Raw genomic sequence first — 16,078 nt, forward strand, 5'->3', positions numbered from 1 at the left:
TCATGGCTTTTGGCCTCAGTGAAATTTTTCCCTTCATCCCCCTCCTTTGCCTCCTTCCCCCCCGCCCCCCCCCCCCCCGACTCCAGTCTAAAGCCATATGGACTCCTTCACTCTGAGCACTAACCTTTGATGAATATGCCCTTTATTGCTGTTCACTCCCTGAGTCTGCAAGAAGCAAGACTGATTTTGCAACTGGTTTATTTCATATCATAAAATCATCCTGGGTAAGTAAGGATCACAGAAGTTCTGCATCTGAAAGCTGTTTTTTACCCAATGAACAAGTTCACCAAAGTTAATCTCTTCATAGAGCCCAAACCATTCCTTACTAATAAGAACCATGTGCACATCACATAGCACAGGTCTTGGCAAAAATACTTTGATGCTACAAGTACAGAACATCTTCAGGTTAAATGTACCAGTGGACCCCTGAAATTACTTGCTTGGTCAACCCAGCCTGCAATGGGCTGTGGGCTGGGTCCTCCACTGCCTCGGCTGTTCTGCTGGAGTCTGCTTGTGTGCTACCAGCTTGCAATGGGGGCAGCCAGCCCCCGTGGGACACCCACCTTGCACAATGGTCAGGAATCCCCTGAGCACTGGAGCGAGCTGCGAAGTGCCCCATTGCTTTAGACTTAGCTACTCGGTGAAGGGTGGGAGAAAGCGGAGGTGCAGGAAGGAAATGGGGTTTTGGAAATCAGCATCAAAGTTCTGTGTTGGCAGACAGGAGGAGGTGGAAGGTCGGTTCATAGTGTTTCAGCCCCCTTGTGTAGGGGGTTTACGCTGTATACAGCTCCAAGCTATCACCGGAGCAAAGACCTCCAGAGCTCACCTTCTCAAGTGTGTTACGTGAATCATATCTTTTTTGGTTAACATTGTAATTGGAAGCCAGGAAAAATATCGATGGTTTGAGGAATTGCTGAAGAAATGTTTTATACATAATCTAAATCTGAGGCTGTATTAATGCTGATATCGCCTGCAATGTCACTCAGTTTTGTTTCTAATTCAGAGTGTAAAGCAGAAACAAACTTGCTGTCAAACTGGGATGATTGAGAGAGTTCAACCATCTATCTGTGTGTTATGGGAACTGGCCATGGATGGGGGGAAGGATGGAACAAAATCCACTTGGACCAGGAGTGTGGGGGAGGAAATCACGACTGCGAGCAGACCATATGCTGTGGCTGGCGGATAAATGTGCAGGCTTCTTGTGCATTTATAACCAAGATTAATTACATCTGCTTTATTACTTTCCATAGCATTGCAATGAACACACAGCTTTACAAGTTCACCATTTGTGCATCGGGGTGTTTATATGAAATGTTCTGGCTTTATTTCTCGTACTAATTATTCTTTCACAGCTAAGGACAGCTCTAAAACTTATCACTATGTAAAAAGATGCAGTCCCGTTTTCTGTCACTTGTAATAATTAGACACAATAGCTAACCCAAGCCAAAGAGGTCCCTGCAAAAAGATCTGCTTTCCAGTTGTTTCCTTAGCATTGCATGGAGTGACTTCTGAAGTTCCTGTCCTCAGACATCAGAGACTAGAATAACTGTGTGGGTAAAAATGAGGTATTAGGGCTGAATCCTTAGATGTATTACAGTAGAAGATACGCTGGGGATTTTAAAGGTGTTTCTCTGCTCCTACGGTTATTGAGAAGCCACTAGACCCCTGCATAAATTTTACTGATTGTTTTGTTTCTGTGTACTGTCACCCTAAAGGCTCTTCCCATCAGACCGGTGTCACCAACACACAGCATGTTTGGCTCAGCTCGTATGCTCCATGCTGAAAAGGTCGGGGGGGGGGGGGGGGGGGAGCGGGAAATGAGTGTGGCACTGGCTTTATTTGGACTACATTAAGCTCAGAGTCACTTTTTGCTGCTAAAAGGTTGCAAGCTGGAGTTAGCTCATGGCAGGGCATGGCTGATGCTGGTGTCTCTGCTAGCCCTTTGCACCTCCCCTGCTCCTTCCACCCTCTTCCATCTCTCTGCCTTCTGCCACTATCACAGTCTAAATGAAAGCAGCCTGTTAGGGTCCTAACCAGGATCTGCCCCACTGTAATGTCACAGCTCTTATTTGCAGTTATACTGTGTGCATCTGTAGCTTTATTTTGTTTTTCAAGTCAATAAATGAGGGGTATTGTTCTCCCCTGCTCCTTTGCTATGTGCCTTCTCCAGGGACTGGTGCAATTCATGTTCCAGGAGCTCCACCTGGAAGCCATCCTGCTGCTGCTCCCCCTGCCTGCCCCGCAGGGAGTAATAGTGTAATACTTTACACGTGTATTTCAATTATCTCTTCCCTGCTTTCAAGCTACGGTACCTGCCATGCATCTATCATTATGCAATAGCAGATTCAGGTATAACATCAAGACTACATTAAAGCCCTACTTGATTGATTTCTTATAAAGATTAAGGTTGCTGACATTTTCCACCCTAACTTAAATAGTGCACGCTGGCTTTGATTATTCTCTATTCCACACCGGTATAAATCTGAATCAGTGGACTTACGCAGATGCAAGGAGAAAATCAGATGTGCCGGTGAGGCCTTTTGATGTTAGCAGCTGCCTGCTCCGATTTGCATGTATTGCTGCAGAAGGAAAACAGGAGTTTTCTTTGTAACTAATCACTCCAATTCAATAATTAATCTAAGAGTGCACAATCTATGTCATAGCTGGAATTATTGTGCCAGGTTTCATCACTCTGCCTTCATTTGTATCTCCCTGGTAACTGGCTGCGACAGGGAAAACAATCAGTGGGTTTGCTTAACCAAAATGTTAAGATGGAAAACACATTTAGCTTTAGGTGCTGAAACTTTTTCTAGGGGGGGAGGAGGGGAGTGGGCATGGAAGCTTTGAACCAACGATGCTCCCTCTGACACCACTATTTTTATGTTAGTGTACTGCAAGCAAAGTCCTTCCAAGCTTATTCCGGTTTTTATTTTTCTGTCACTGCCTTCTGCTGCAAAAGGGAATGTTCTCCAGCAGTAAGCAAGCAAAGCACGTTTTACTGAGTGCCTTGCTTCAAACCCTCTGCAGCACTGTGCCGCAAGTCAGGCTTCCTCCCAACCCCAGGCAGCCATGGCCACCTGCTCCAGGGTGGCAGGGTGCAGACACCTCAGCGGCTGCCGTCTTTGACTGCAGGCTGTGCGGTTGTCTTTGTAGCACCAGTTTGTTTTCTCTGTAAGTGGTGGTGGGAGGGAGGGGAAGAGCCTGTAGGTGTTGCTGGTCACTTGGCTACATGCTTTTATGTGAGGTGCAATTACTAAATTATGGTTAATTCTTTAATTGTAATGGCTGATGCAGGTAGTGGAACTATCAATTCTACGTGAACCTCTGCTTGTCCTATATGGTTACCAATATTTTAGCAGTATAGTTCTGTTCGTATTTTCCTCTTTAAAGTTGATAAAGGAGGTCATCTTGCTTTTCTTTTCTGGCACACAGGAGACCTTAATGAGCCAAAGAAGTTGAGGGTTTTGAGCCACAGAGCAGCTTGGGCAGCACACCACTGACACTCCTGGTCTAAGCTCCAGGGTGGCTGTGCAACCTATTGCAGGTGGTGATGATGTCTCTTGGGGACTTGTAGAGCTAGGTGCAGTTTAGGAGAAGTCTAAAATGACCCTGTCATCTAAAGAGGGACAATACTGTTGAAAGGTTGGGGAGAAGAGGTGGAGCTTAATGCTTCAGTACTACTAATTGGTAGGTCTTGGTCTAGGAGCTGGTATTTCTTGTCTACTTTCTTTCTGTTGATTCAAATGCTTCACCCCAGCCTCTCTGAAGGCTGTTTTGAAGGTGCCTCTCCTGGATGGCTTAGACAGGAGCATCTTCATGCTTCTCATTGAACTTGAGGCAGAAAACCAAAGAGTAATTGGGTCAGAGAAAGTAAATAGGAGACCTCTTCTTCCAGAACCTCCTTCACTATAAATCCAGACTGCCGGAAGGTATCTGGTACTTGAGCCTTATTGACTGAAGTCCCACCTAGCGGAGGCGTTTCGTATCTTAAACAGAAATAAGAACTGGCAGCACACGCTGCATGGAGTGAACTCATAAATGTGCTTCAGAGGCTTTCAAAGACTGCCTACTAAACTGCCTGCCCTTTTTTCCCCCTGGAAGATTAAAAATAAAAATATCTAATATTTATTTCATAATCCCTTTTTTAAAAAGGAGCAAGGCACAAACCTGTGTCAAGACTGGGACAATCCTGTAAGTGGCCAAAGGTATAAATGTAAGCCTTTGTAGGATTTTTCACTCTGAAGATAAAACTAGAAAAGGCGAAGGAACTGGAACTCTTGCAGCTTGGGCTACAGATGGCCATGAGTTTTTAGATCCTCAAGTTAGATATGAGTTGTGGGTATTCAGAATAAGACTTATTTTGAAACCTAGGTACTGAGGGTTGCAGGAGCTTGTGATATTGTGACCAATTTGTTGCTAGACTGGTAAGTGAGCAGAGGAAAGTCTGCTTCCCTGCTCAGCTCTCCCCCATCATGTATCTTTCCTCCCTGTCTTTTCTGATTTATTTTTCAAATCACAAATCATACAGAAAGATGCCCTCTATAGGTAATTTTATACAGTGGTGATTTACTCACAAACACTGTCCCAAATACTTTTCTGTCAGTGTGCCTTAAATCTTACCCCTGGTGGAGCTGCAAGCCTGCAGCGTGTTAGTCCCTGTCAATGGGCAAGTCTGTGGGTTCTGATTATAAACCTGCATTACCATATCCTGTGTAATAGTTATTTTTCATTATCGCTTTGCAATTTTCTTACCCTCTTCCCTCCAAGAGAAAAAAAATCAGGTCTTCATAAATTGTGAATAAGCTCCTGTCAGTTGTGATCCATTGGTTTGTAGAAAACCATTAATTGTGATTCCTCCTTATTAAGTCTGACTATGAAGATCATGCAGAGACCGGTGTTCCATTAAGCTTTTTTTGTTGAGAGACAGCAGTAAGCCATGACCTTATAAAGCATAGCAGTCAGTATTTTTATTGGTATATAAGATATGATGTATTATACCTGCCATTTCTGTTATGTTCGCGGATGGTGCATAGCTCTTAGAAACTTAGTACTTGACATTTAAGATTGATACAGCACCAATTAATTTAAAAACACAACCTAGTACAAGATTCTTGGCTATTCTAGTTATTGAATTAGCACAGTATTGTGAATCGCTTGCATTCTGTGTGAGAGAAACAATTCGTAAGCAGGTCATCAATGTTAATGCTGTTTTAACCTTTGCTGGTTTGCTTAAGGATATAACATTTGCTGAGATGCCTACATCTTCTGGAAAAACTGATCATTTCAGCCAACTAAATTGACCTGCTTATTGGTACAGTGATGGGAAAAATGTACTTAGGATACAGGTTACAACCTAGACATTCTGGTCTTCAAACTTGCTTAGAGAAAGCAGTCAGCTGGTAGGAAGATTATGGCGTCGGTGGTGATGGGAAGACTGGGGCTGGGGTAAAAGTGGCAGCTGGGAGTTAGTATCAACTACTTAAGAGAATTATTCTGTTGCTTAGAGGACATCTTTAGAAGTATAATAAAAACTCTCAGCTGAGCTGGCATAGCTCAGGTTTGCTAGCCCAGCCATATTCTAGATTTTTTTGGAATCTCTCTTCCTCCAATTTTGCTAAAAACTCTGTAAGAGCCTGCTCCTGTTCCCACTCATGTCTAGACATGCATGTGAAACAGAGGAAAGCTCTTGGTGTTGAATTATCTTCCTTCAGCGAGGAGAAGCAGCTGCATAAGGTACCGAGCAGCCAAGAAGTTGTACCTTGAATACTCTGTACGCTGTGCAAGAGAGAAAGCAACTTTGACGCGCACCATGGATAAGTGAAGACGGTTATTTTAATGCCTGTATTTATCTGTGAGCCTGTTAGACTGAGGATGATCTTCTAAAGACAAACTCTGTTCTGGCTTTGAAAAGTGCCTGCATCAGCAGCCCATGAAAAGTTAGCTCAGGGAGTCTTGCAGCTGCAGGCTTCATCTATTGAAACTATTGTGGGTTTTTCTTTCTCTGTCTGCTGCTTGTTTTAACCAAACTTCGCCAGAAACATAAGAAGCCATTGGAGGGGGATCTGGGGCAGCGTTCAACAAGCTGACCTCAGTAGATACCTTCAGAACTGGGGAGCTGATGGGAATCGGAGGAGGAGTAGGGAAGTTTTCAAACACATATTTTAGCTGTGTTTACTTTGTAGGATCCTTATCGGGCATGAGACCCATTAAAAAGAATGCACCTCCTTTATCAACCTTTAGGATGGGGTTTTCAGGGTCAGTGATCTGAATACTCAGATGGAGTATTTCAGATTTGGATAAGAGCACAAACTGCCATGGAAATTGCCTTGTTTAAGCTGATCAGGATACAAACCCGGCTAACTTGAAAATCAAATAAAGGTTAATAATGTGTATGCTAAGCCACCAAGCAGAAATAACAATCCAAAAATTGTATTCAAATAGTTGCTGTATTGGGGAAACTGCTAATTGCATCTCCTGGGTAAACAGGATGGGCTTTGGGCATAGGAAAAAGAAGGCAGTTGCCTTAGGCAACAAAATTACAGCCTTAAGCCAGACAGAGAAAGACCTTCTGGGTTTCTCAGCAGCTGTTATAGCTTTGGATTCGGCAGTGGTAAAAGAGCATCTCCAGCTTCCTCTTCCCTGGCAGGTCAGGGCCGCACCATCCAGGGTGTTTTGCCAGCCATGGACTGGCCTGCCCTGAGGTAGCGTACAAGTAGCAAGCCATCCCACTGAGCAAGGAAAAGGGAGAAGAGCCAGCAATTTTGCTGTGTTTCTCCTCATCAGCTTCCTCCTCCCTGTCCCATCCACAGGGGTGCGGGGCACTGAGCTGGGTAGGGGCTGCTGGGGTGGGGGCAGCTCTGCTGCACCAGGGAAGTGCATGTAGGTGCCCCAAGGAGAAGCAGTCTAGGCATGTCCTCTCATTAGCAGTGCACCTGATGTTTTGGAAGTCGCCACCCAGTAACTCAGCTGGTAGATATCGGCAATGGCAGTGGTCAAGACTAAATGAAACAAAATACTTGCAGCTCTTTGATATGCCCTTTCATGGTTCTTAGCTGGGTATAAAATAACAAAAAACCCCAAACCCCATCCTGGGAGCCAGGTTGGTTCTGGAACGAAATACTAAAGTTTGGGTTTTGGTTTTTTTTTTTTTTTTTTTTTCTGAGCCTGGCAGAGCGATGCTGGCTGCACTCCTTTACACTGCATCTGTGAAAGCCCTGCAACTGAGTGGGTACCCTGTTTGTTTGACAGCTGAAGGGCCCAAAGAGCCAACTTCTATGTTCTTAAACTAAAAATAACTTGAGAGATCCTGCTCCTTGACAGCAGACTGTTCTTTAAAATCATCAAATAAGTTGAATTAATTTCATCAGGCTAAAATGTAAGCTTTCTGTCATCTTCCATGTCTCCAAAACCTTTTTCCTTTTAAGTTAAAACACAGCAAGGGAAGAAAAAACTTTTAAGAGAGCTAGCACCATCTGTTCTGTTGAGCAACGTAATACTGTAACCCACTACCACACCTTATTCTTATTTTTGCCTGAGTTTGATCTATTATATCAATACTGTAAACAGTTTGGCCTGTTATGTCTCTACTTACCTTAAAATTCAGTCTAATCTGGTATGATGTATTCCCTAGATCCCATATGAAAAATGAAGAATTTGCCTCCTTAGAAACTGCTTCACTCCTAAGCCAAAATATCCATAAAGCAGTAGCTACTGTTTATTTACTTGCACAGAAACATCTATGATGTTTTACAATATTTGGACCGAGTTGTAAAAAAATGTCACAAGTTAAATAACAAACCTTATTCCTGGAGATCTGCCTACATTATTGATGGTGCCTTTAACAAACAGGAAAACAAGTAAGGGGGTGGCAGTCTAGCCTCTGCTTTGATCTCAACACGCAGTGGGGAAAAGCGTCGGCCAAACAGAGAAGATATGCGTCAAAACAGAGGGATGAGGAGGACATTGGCAGGACAGCTTCTGACCTTGTGTCCAAGGACTGCCAAAACTTTACAGTTTTTTGTTGATAAATGGAAGAGCTTTTAAATACACTGTGATTCCCATTCATTCCCCTTGCTGTTACCCCACACCAGGCTTGCAGGTGATTTCTCTCAAGCACTGAAGGGGAACTATCCGCTGACAGGGAAATCTCTGCGCCGATTCATTCACCGTAATATTCAGTTGCATACCTTTCTGGTTCTCGGGACCTAAAAGAACATAATGATCTTTACTGGCTCTTCTGCAATAGTATATTGTGCTAATTTGTCAGTCTAATTAGTTCTTCAGATGTCTGCTGGAGATTAACGTTGTTTGGGAATGAGGAATGGAGCTGGGAGGTGATTTGGAAGTCAGGCGCACTGAGAGCTCTTCCTGACAGCAGAAAACAAGCTTTGTCTGTCCACATGGTATCATCAAACACCCTAAGCTGTATGTAGGGGACTTGGTTCATTTCAAACCACCACGCTTTTCTGGCTTTGAGAGCAGCAGGCACAGTGATTGCTATTCCTGGAAAACATTTCACAATCTTAACCTTGATTATATACACAAAAAAAAAAAAATCATAGTAAACTATGTACATAGATCTTGAGAGAGATGCTAGAAGAACAGTATGCTCTGCTTCCAGGTACTGTACTTCAAGTGGAGGCTTAGGACAATGGTGACTCTAACTCTGCCTTATTAAACTTCAGACCTCACGGTGGCCTCTGTTCTTAGGGTGTTATATGATTAAGCCTAAAACTGAAACTTCTGTTAACAGTATCTTAAGCAAAAAGCTGTGTCCAAGCTTGAACATGGCCTGTCTACCGTGATAGAGGACTTGGCTGCTGCTCTGCCCGTAGACCACACAAACCAAAACAGTCAAAAATCTAGGTTAGTCCGATTGCATCTGAGAAGCTAATGCCTGACCTTGTGAGGGTTAGTCTGCGGGTCAATGTCTTCCCAAGGAGCTTGATCACTGTGAAGGTGTGGGGTTGGCTGAGCACTGTGCTCTGTGCTCTTATTCTCCTGGGCCATCTCTGTGTGATACCTGAAGCTTTTGAGCTGGGAAGTGTTGCAAAAGCCATAAAGATATATAGTGCCTACAATAAGCTGCTGATTTGCCTCTTCGGTTCCAGCTAGTGCTGGCTCTGTGGTGCTTATCCAGAAATACTTGGATATAAATGAGCTGTGAGTGTCTTCTATTTGTTGCATCAACAGGCAATTGAGAGGCTAAAATAAATGTAATATTCTCAAAATAAATCTAGGGAAAACCAACAGCCTATCTTCAGCATTTTGGCAGCTACTGTTGTATTTATTTTTCTTTTCTCTGAGTCAAACTGTGACATTTTTCTCATCTCAACAGGAGGAAGCCAAAAGCATGTATCGGGGTGGTTTTGTGAATGGTGAAAGCATTTATGGCATTCAAATAAGCATGTTTTGCCCAGCTGTTTAGGAGAATATGCTGCATAATTGGTGTAGCATAAACAAAATGACTATTGGTGAGCACAGCTGTCATTTTTATAGTCAGACTTGATGGAGAGTATGGGAGTAAATTGTTATGGAAATCTGGCGAGTCTGTTTTGTCATTCTTAATTTGTAAAGTTCCAGAAAAATCTAGAAGGTTTCTCAAACAAACATGATGTTCTTGTCTCTTGTGCAGGGAAAACCATAATTACTTCCCGCATTGAGATACACCATCATTTCCTTCAGACTCTTATTTTTAGTGTCCAAAATTAATTTCTAACAACTCTTAGATTTGTGTGTGCAAAGGGAAATAATCAAACCAAACTTAATCAGGGCTTTTGAATGTGGATTGGGTTTTTTTGTGGGTTTTGTGGGGTTTTGTTTGTTTTTTTGTTTTTAAAATGAGGATGGAGGATGATTTTTAAAACAAGCAAGTAGCTTTTGTTTAAAAATAGACCATATTGAGTAATCAAATCTTAAAAACTTAATATGCTGAAAAGACCAGCAAATAACTTCTTGGGTCACATTGTTGCCAGATCTGAGCTATTTTCCTGAAGCTGTGAAGTAATAAGAAACTTGTTCAGAGTAGGAATCTCTCCAGTTGCAATAGTTCCGTAAATGGGTACGCTTTAGAAATCATAAAGGGCTACTTCTCCTGGTGTCATGATATTCCAGCCAGAGAAAAAGGAGAGAGCATTTTGATAGATAGACCTTTTCCATACCAAGGAATGGGTGGAGAGGAACTCTGCCTGTTCAGTTATTGGCATGAGGGATCTTCTGTCTTCAATAAAGACAATGCTAAGTCATGTACCGCTAAAACATCTGGGCAATGGAATTTGAGGATAGTACAGTCACCTCTCCCTTCACTGACTGGCTAATTGATTGGATCACACTGGAGAAGACAGGGCTGGAGAGGAAGATAAAGGTGACAGATAGAAGGACAAGGTCGCTCTGGAGGGCTTTACTTCCTAAGGGAAGTTGCCAGGCAAGCAGCGTAGCAACCAGTGCTGGGTAGAAGTAGCTCATCTTGAAGTAACCAGTAGGCTTTCTCAATGAAGACTGCTATGGGTCTCAAAGTTAGTGTAATCTTGGTTCTGTGGCCTCTGCAAGAGTCTCCCAATTACACAGGTTCACTTTTTCTGTAAGTGTGGTGGGACTTGAGGTCTGTTAGATGCATGTTCCTGCATGATCTCCTACTGCGAGCTCCCCAAGGGAAGTGAAAGGCTTTCAAAATTGAAAAGCAAAAGATGAGGCTTAACACTTTGTAGAAAACTCAGAAGTGAAGAGGTAAGCCAGAACAGAAGCAGAAGGGGTTCTGCACCACTGTGCCACTGTGTTCTTGCAGGTGGATCCTCTTCTCCAGGTTCAATTGCAAATGCTCGATGACTTTGAGTTACAGAAAATGCTGCACCCCAGGGAGGTTTTGCTGTGGCCTCTGAGGCTTAGCTACCTGCTCACTGCTCCTTACCATAGTCTCTTTGTGTCCATCTGTGACCTGTGACTCAGCTGGCCCCAAAGGTCCAACTAAGTGACCAGGAGAAAGACTCATCTCCTTACTTATCTGTCTTGGGGTGGAAGTCTCTCTTCATCAGATCTATTATAAGGAGCATGTAACACAAATACGAACAGAACAACTAAAACCAGACATTATGCAGCACAGTTAGAAATCCCAAATGAGGATTGGCTTCAGCTTGGGAAGATGGCTGTATTTGTTTTATCAAAGACCAGAACTTACAATATGAAGATAAACTATAACTTTTTGTAAAAACAAAACAAAACAAAAAACCCAAGCAAACAAAAACCAAAAACAACAACAAAAACAAAACCCAAACAAAAAAAAAAAGAAACAAAAAAAACCACCGGAAACCCTGATAACTGGGAATGGGACTGTGAGGTTTTCTAGTGTATTACAGCCTTCTCTTGACAGCCTATAGGCAGAATCCTAGGTAGCTATGGAAGAGACCTGATGAGAAACACGTGAGGTTAACCTCTTTGAATAATAATGTCATCTGCAGGAGTTTCCCAGACATCAGCCCTTGTCCCAGAAGACCATTTGTACTTCACAGCATTAATATTCATTAGGTGTAACGCCATATGTTGCACAGCAGGATGCATTGCCAGCAGACTGTTTGTCATAAAGCCAGATTTAATAAAGCATTGTAAAACAAACATTATGATGATAAATACAAAATGACAGGCTAATTAAGAGAATCTTAATTGCCATTTTTCCATAATAACATTTGTTTATTATGTAACTGTCTTGTGCTAGTACCTTCCTTGTACAGCTTTTCACTCTGTATTGGCTCTATAAGGTAATCTGTGTCTTGTATGATTTAAGGCATTTAATGTTCTGTTGCAGGAAATAAATTCAAGATTAATGAATTGTTGCTACACTATGCATAACCATTGATCCTCAATCTTGATGAGTACAAAAAAACCCCACCCCTGAAATACAGATTTCAGAAGGGTGCGAGTTGGTTGGGGACAATGTAATGCCCCCTCTTGAGGGAATAATTTGAAAATGCAGCAGTTGCAGTTCTTTGGACAGGTACCATGCAAATCTCTAACAGCAGAAGCACTTTTCCGTGAGCAACTTAAATATAAATTGCAGTTTTCACATAGCAATGCACAGACTGAAAGGCTTCTTTGTTCCTCCTTCACTAGAGCAGAATTTCATTATTGCTCCATTCCCCTACACTGGTGACTTCATTGGGTGAGGAAGGGATTTAAAGAATGTGAAATGATATTATGAATTAATGCAGAGAAGTGACACCTATTTTTCTTCTTGCTGTTACCTTTTTATCATAGTAGTTGCTGCCAGAGTGTCAGAAAATTAATATAACCTTCTTCAAACCTGACAAGGTGATGAGTTACAAAACTTTCAGAAACTTTCATAGTATTTCTCCATGTTCCTTCCACATTATGCCGTGTCTGTATCCTGACAGTTGCCTGACTCTCCGTTATATGAGGAAGACAAAGAAAAAATTATGACCTGAGAAGACCACAGCAAAACTTGTATGGGAGGTTTGCCCCTCATAACTGAGGTTGTAATTGTTTTTTAATCTTCATCTTGGTGAGGTTTCCTCTTCCACAGGTGCCTGTTTCTACTGTAATGTAGATCACTTGGGTTTCAGCCTCTGACTGTGTACTATTTGCAGAGACAGAGTGGTGACCACAACCAAAAGCAGGTACAAAATTGAAAGTCAGGGGAGGAAAAAAACCAACCCTTTGAGTACTGTGGCGTGCTTTAAATTTTACAACAGTGTCTTTCTGCCCAGATATCTTAAACCTGTCATTTGTTTCACAAAACAAAATACCCTTAGGGGCAAAAAAGAGTCAAAAGGGGCCAAAAGATTATAACGCATTAGTTTATTTTAAAGTATTTCTTCTGCTGTTGTACTTCAGATGGAATAGTTTTAGGTAGCTTGTGCTGTAGATTTTTAAATGGTACTGTTTTAGAAACTGGACTGTGCTTGGGTTTTTTGTTTGGGTTTTGTTGGGTTTTTTCCTCTCTCTAAATTGTAACTGCATGAAGACACACGAGGCCTTTCCAAATGCATGAAGTTTTCTGTATTGAATTAATGATACTGACTGCTTGAGGAACTACTAAAACTAGATTCAATGTTTTATTCATGTCCCACCTCATTTTCATCATCAGATTAATAGAGTAGGTATAGAAAAAGTAAAAAAAAAAAAACAAACCAAACAACAAAAAAAACCACACAAAAAAATCCACAAAACCAAAACAAAAAAACGGGTGTGCTCTTGGTCTTTTTTTTTTTCTGTTTTACTTAGCTTGTGATAAAACTGCAGTTGAAACATAGAGTAAGCATGAAAAGTCTTGAGCTATAAAGGAAATTGCTATAGGGAGTATGGATATTTATTTAGTGGGTTGTTTTGGTGGTTTGGTTTGTTTTTTGGGGGGTTTTGGGTTTTTGTTGTTTGTTTTTTTTTTTTTTTTTTTTTATCGGAGTAGGTGAAAAATATTTTATTTCTTCTGTGAACATTTCCTGAACTGAAATTTACAGTCCTTTCCAGTCTCCCACCTGGATCATCTCCCAGCAATACCTTGCATAGCATTTTACTCTTGTTTCTCTCACTGAATACTACTTCTTTCTGTACTCTTGGGTTTTGACCATACTTCTCAGGTTTCAAGGTTCTCTCCTCAGCTCACGTAAATTATCAGTGCAGGATTTTCTAGCTTTATTCTGTCCTCCTCGTATTTACTACTTTCCCTCTAGGCTTTAACCATATTACAACCATTACTCATTCTCTTTGATTGCTGCGCTATCTTCAGATGACTATTGGGTGTTTGACATTGCCTGTGACAATCAATTCCCTTTACATAGTGCAGGGCATGAGCTGAGCAAAATATCCACCTCCACCTTGGGTAGTCTTAACACACATCACCAAAAAACAAGAAAATTCCTCAAAAAAAAAAAAATCACTGAAAAAATTGTATTCCTAGAAAAAATGCTTGAGAAAAAATTTGAATGTTTCCAGAAAATGTACCTGAATCACTGAACAACCTACAACCTCAACTTCAGGAGAGGCTTTAGTCTGAGAAAAAGGAGCTGTAGGTCTCCTGCAGGGTTGTGACTTTATCGGAAATCTCTGCTAGTGGTTCACCTGGTCAGACAGTGTAATGGACCAGCCATTGCCTAGAGAAGGCATAGCTTTCCTAGTTGTCTGGACTGCAAAACACCTTCTGGGTCCTCTTGGCATGAGAAAGGGCATGCACATAGAGCTAAAGGCTGTGTTTGAAACTCTTCTGCAAGTGGCATTGAATATCACTAAAACCAATGGTGGTCCTGGTGGTAAAATCACTTTGGGCTTCAGGAGAGAAGTGGGATGACAAGGACAAATTAATAACTAAAGAATGCTTTCCCTTCCCCAAAAAGGTGACTGGGTCAGTCATACTCTTGAGCAGGAAAGACGAGGTAACTGCAGTAAGATATTGAAGTACATTGATCTTTAGAAAACTGGAGATGGAACCTGAAAGCATTCAGTGAGCCATCTGATCTGCTTAGAAATAGTCAATGCTATGTTTAAAATCAGCATCTTCATCTGAGAACTATGAAGAAATTAAAATATTTGCATTGGATTGTTTTTCCAAACATCTTTTACATTTTCTGACATGGAAATTTTCATGCTCTGAAATTTCAGCTTGATCATTCCATTAAAATCAAACAAACTCTTAACCTATCTAATGTTTCCTCCTCTTCCACTTTTCCCATCAGTGTGAAAGGAGAATTTTACGGCTCTTTGCTGTGACACACATCTTTTAGGAACAGGTAACGCTGACATGGTGCTGCAGTGCCTTGTGCTGCTGGAAGCTTGTTGTTTTATGGTGATGTGCAAAGCAGAGATTTGGCTTTTATAGGTAACTCATAGAATCATAGAATATCTCCATTTGGAAGGGACCCATAAGGATCATAGAGTCGAACTCGTGTTTCTTGCAGGACTCATCATCCCATAGTGTGATCCTGCCACCCTCAAGGTGGACCTGCGAGGTTCATTGTCAGTAATAAATGGTAGAGGTAGTAATTGCATCTGCCTTCCCCCAATGTTTCAGCCGGACCTGGGGATCCCTTGCTGGTGTTGGCCACGCTACGCTGCGGCTTGGCGCTGGTAATAGCTGTCGTACAGCTCCCAGGGGTAGCTGCACCACGGGGCAAATAGTGATTGATTCACAAACTCTGGCTTAAGAAAGTAACTTGGCACTTTGGGAGTTGAGGGGTGAATAAATATACCCAGTTCCCTGTGTGTTTTATGCAGGTATGCTACTCTAATTTATTTCAAATAACGACTATATTTTTTCTGTCCTCACACTTTCCTCTAGTGTTGTTGTCAAAAATTGATAGGCAAATGTTGAATTTAAGGTGTTGTTCTAGCCCTTTTGACATCAGTGGGAATTTTTATTTGGAAAAGGGTATGTGAACTCTTATATTGCGGGTTGGAAGCTTGTTTGTGTTTTTGGCTCATTTGCGTTTTGTGTGGTTTTTAGTGGTTTCATATTGAAAAAGCCTAGTGTGAGTTGCCTCTACACAGAAGGCTATCTGTCTGTGAGCAGTGACTTACCAAAAACAATAGTATGTAGTCGGTCTTCTCACTTCTTACCTTGTTCAGTACTACTATGCTAAGAAAAGATGTGCAGTGTATGTTAAGAATGGATTTTTAGGAGAGCTTTTAAATAAAATATTTTCAATAGTTCAGTGTTTCTTGAAGTCTGCATTCATTTTGACAGCTTTGTCATGTTAATCACTTGAATAAGTAACAGCAAGTAGAACTGATTTTTTCGTACTTTAATGTACCAAAGCTTTCAAAACAGTGGAGACAAAAGAAAAAATGGATTTTTGCTTTCCCATAATAAGCAAGAAAAGTTGTGCTCTGTTGCTGAATCTGCTTTTGGTAAATAGATTTTTTTTTTTTTTTACAGACTTTTCAATGAGAGACTGAGGACAGTTAAAAAATTAAGAATTGGACATATGCAAGCTTATAGGGCCAAGGTAATATATAGCAGTAAAGAAATGATGGAGCACCTCTGCAACAGCAATTCTTTTCTTTGATTTGTGGCCTCTAGGTTCAATAGATGTGATTTTAAAAAACAAAAAATATCTAAAGATCAGAGCTGAATACT

The sequence above is a fragment of the Nipponia nippon genome, unplaced genomic scaffold, assembly GCF_047370975.1.
Source record: "Nipponia nippon isolate SJK-2023a ecotype South Korea unplaced genomic scaffold, ASM4737097v1 scaffold_2, whole genome shotgun sequence".
NCBI classification, from domain to species: Eukaryota; Metazoa; Chordata; class Aves; order Pelecaniformes; family Threskiornithidae; genus Nipponia; species Nipponia nippon.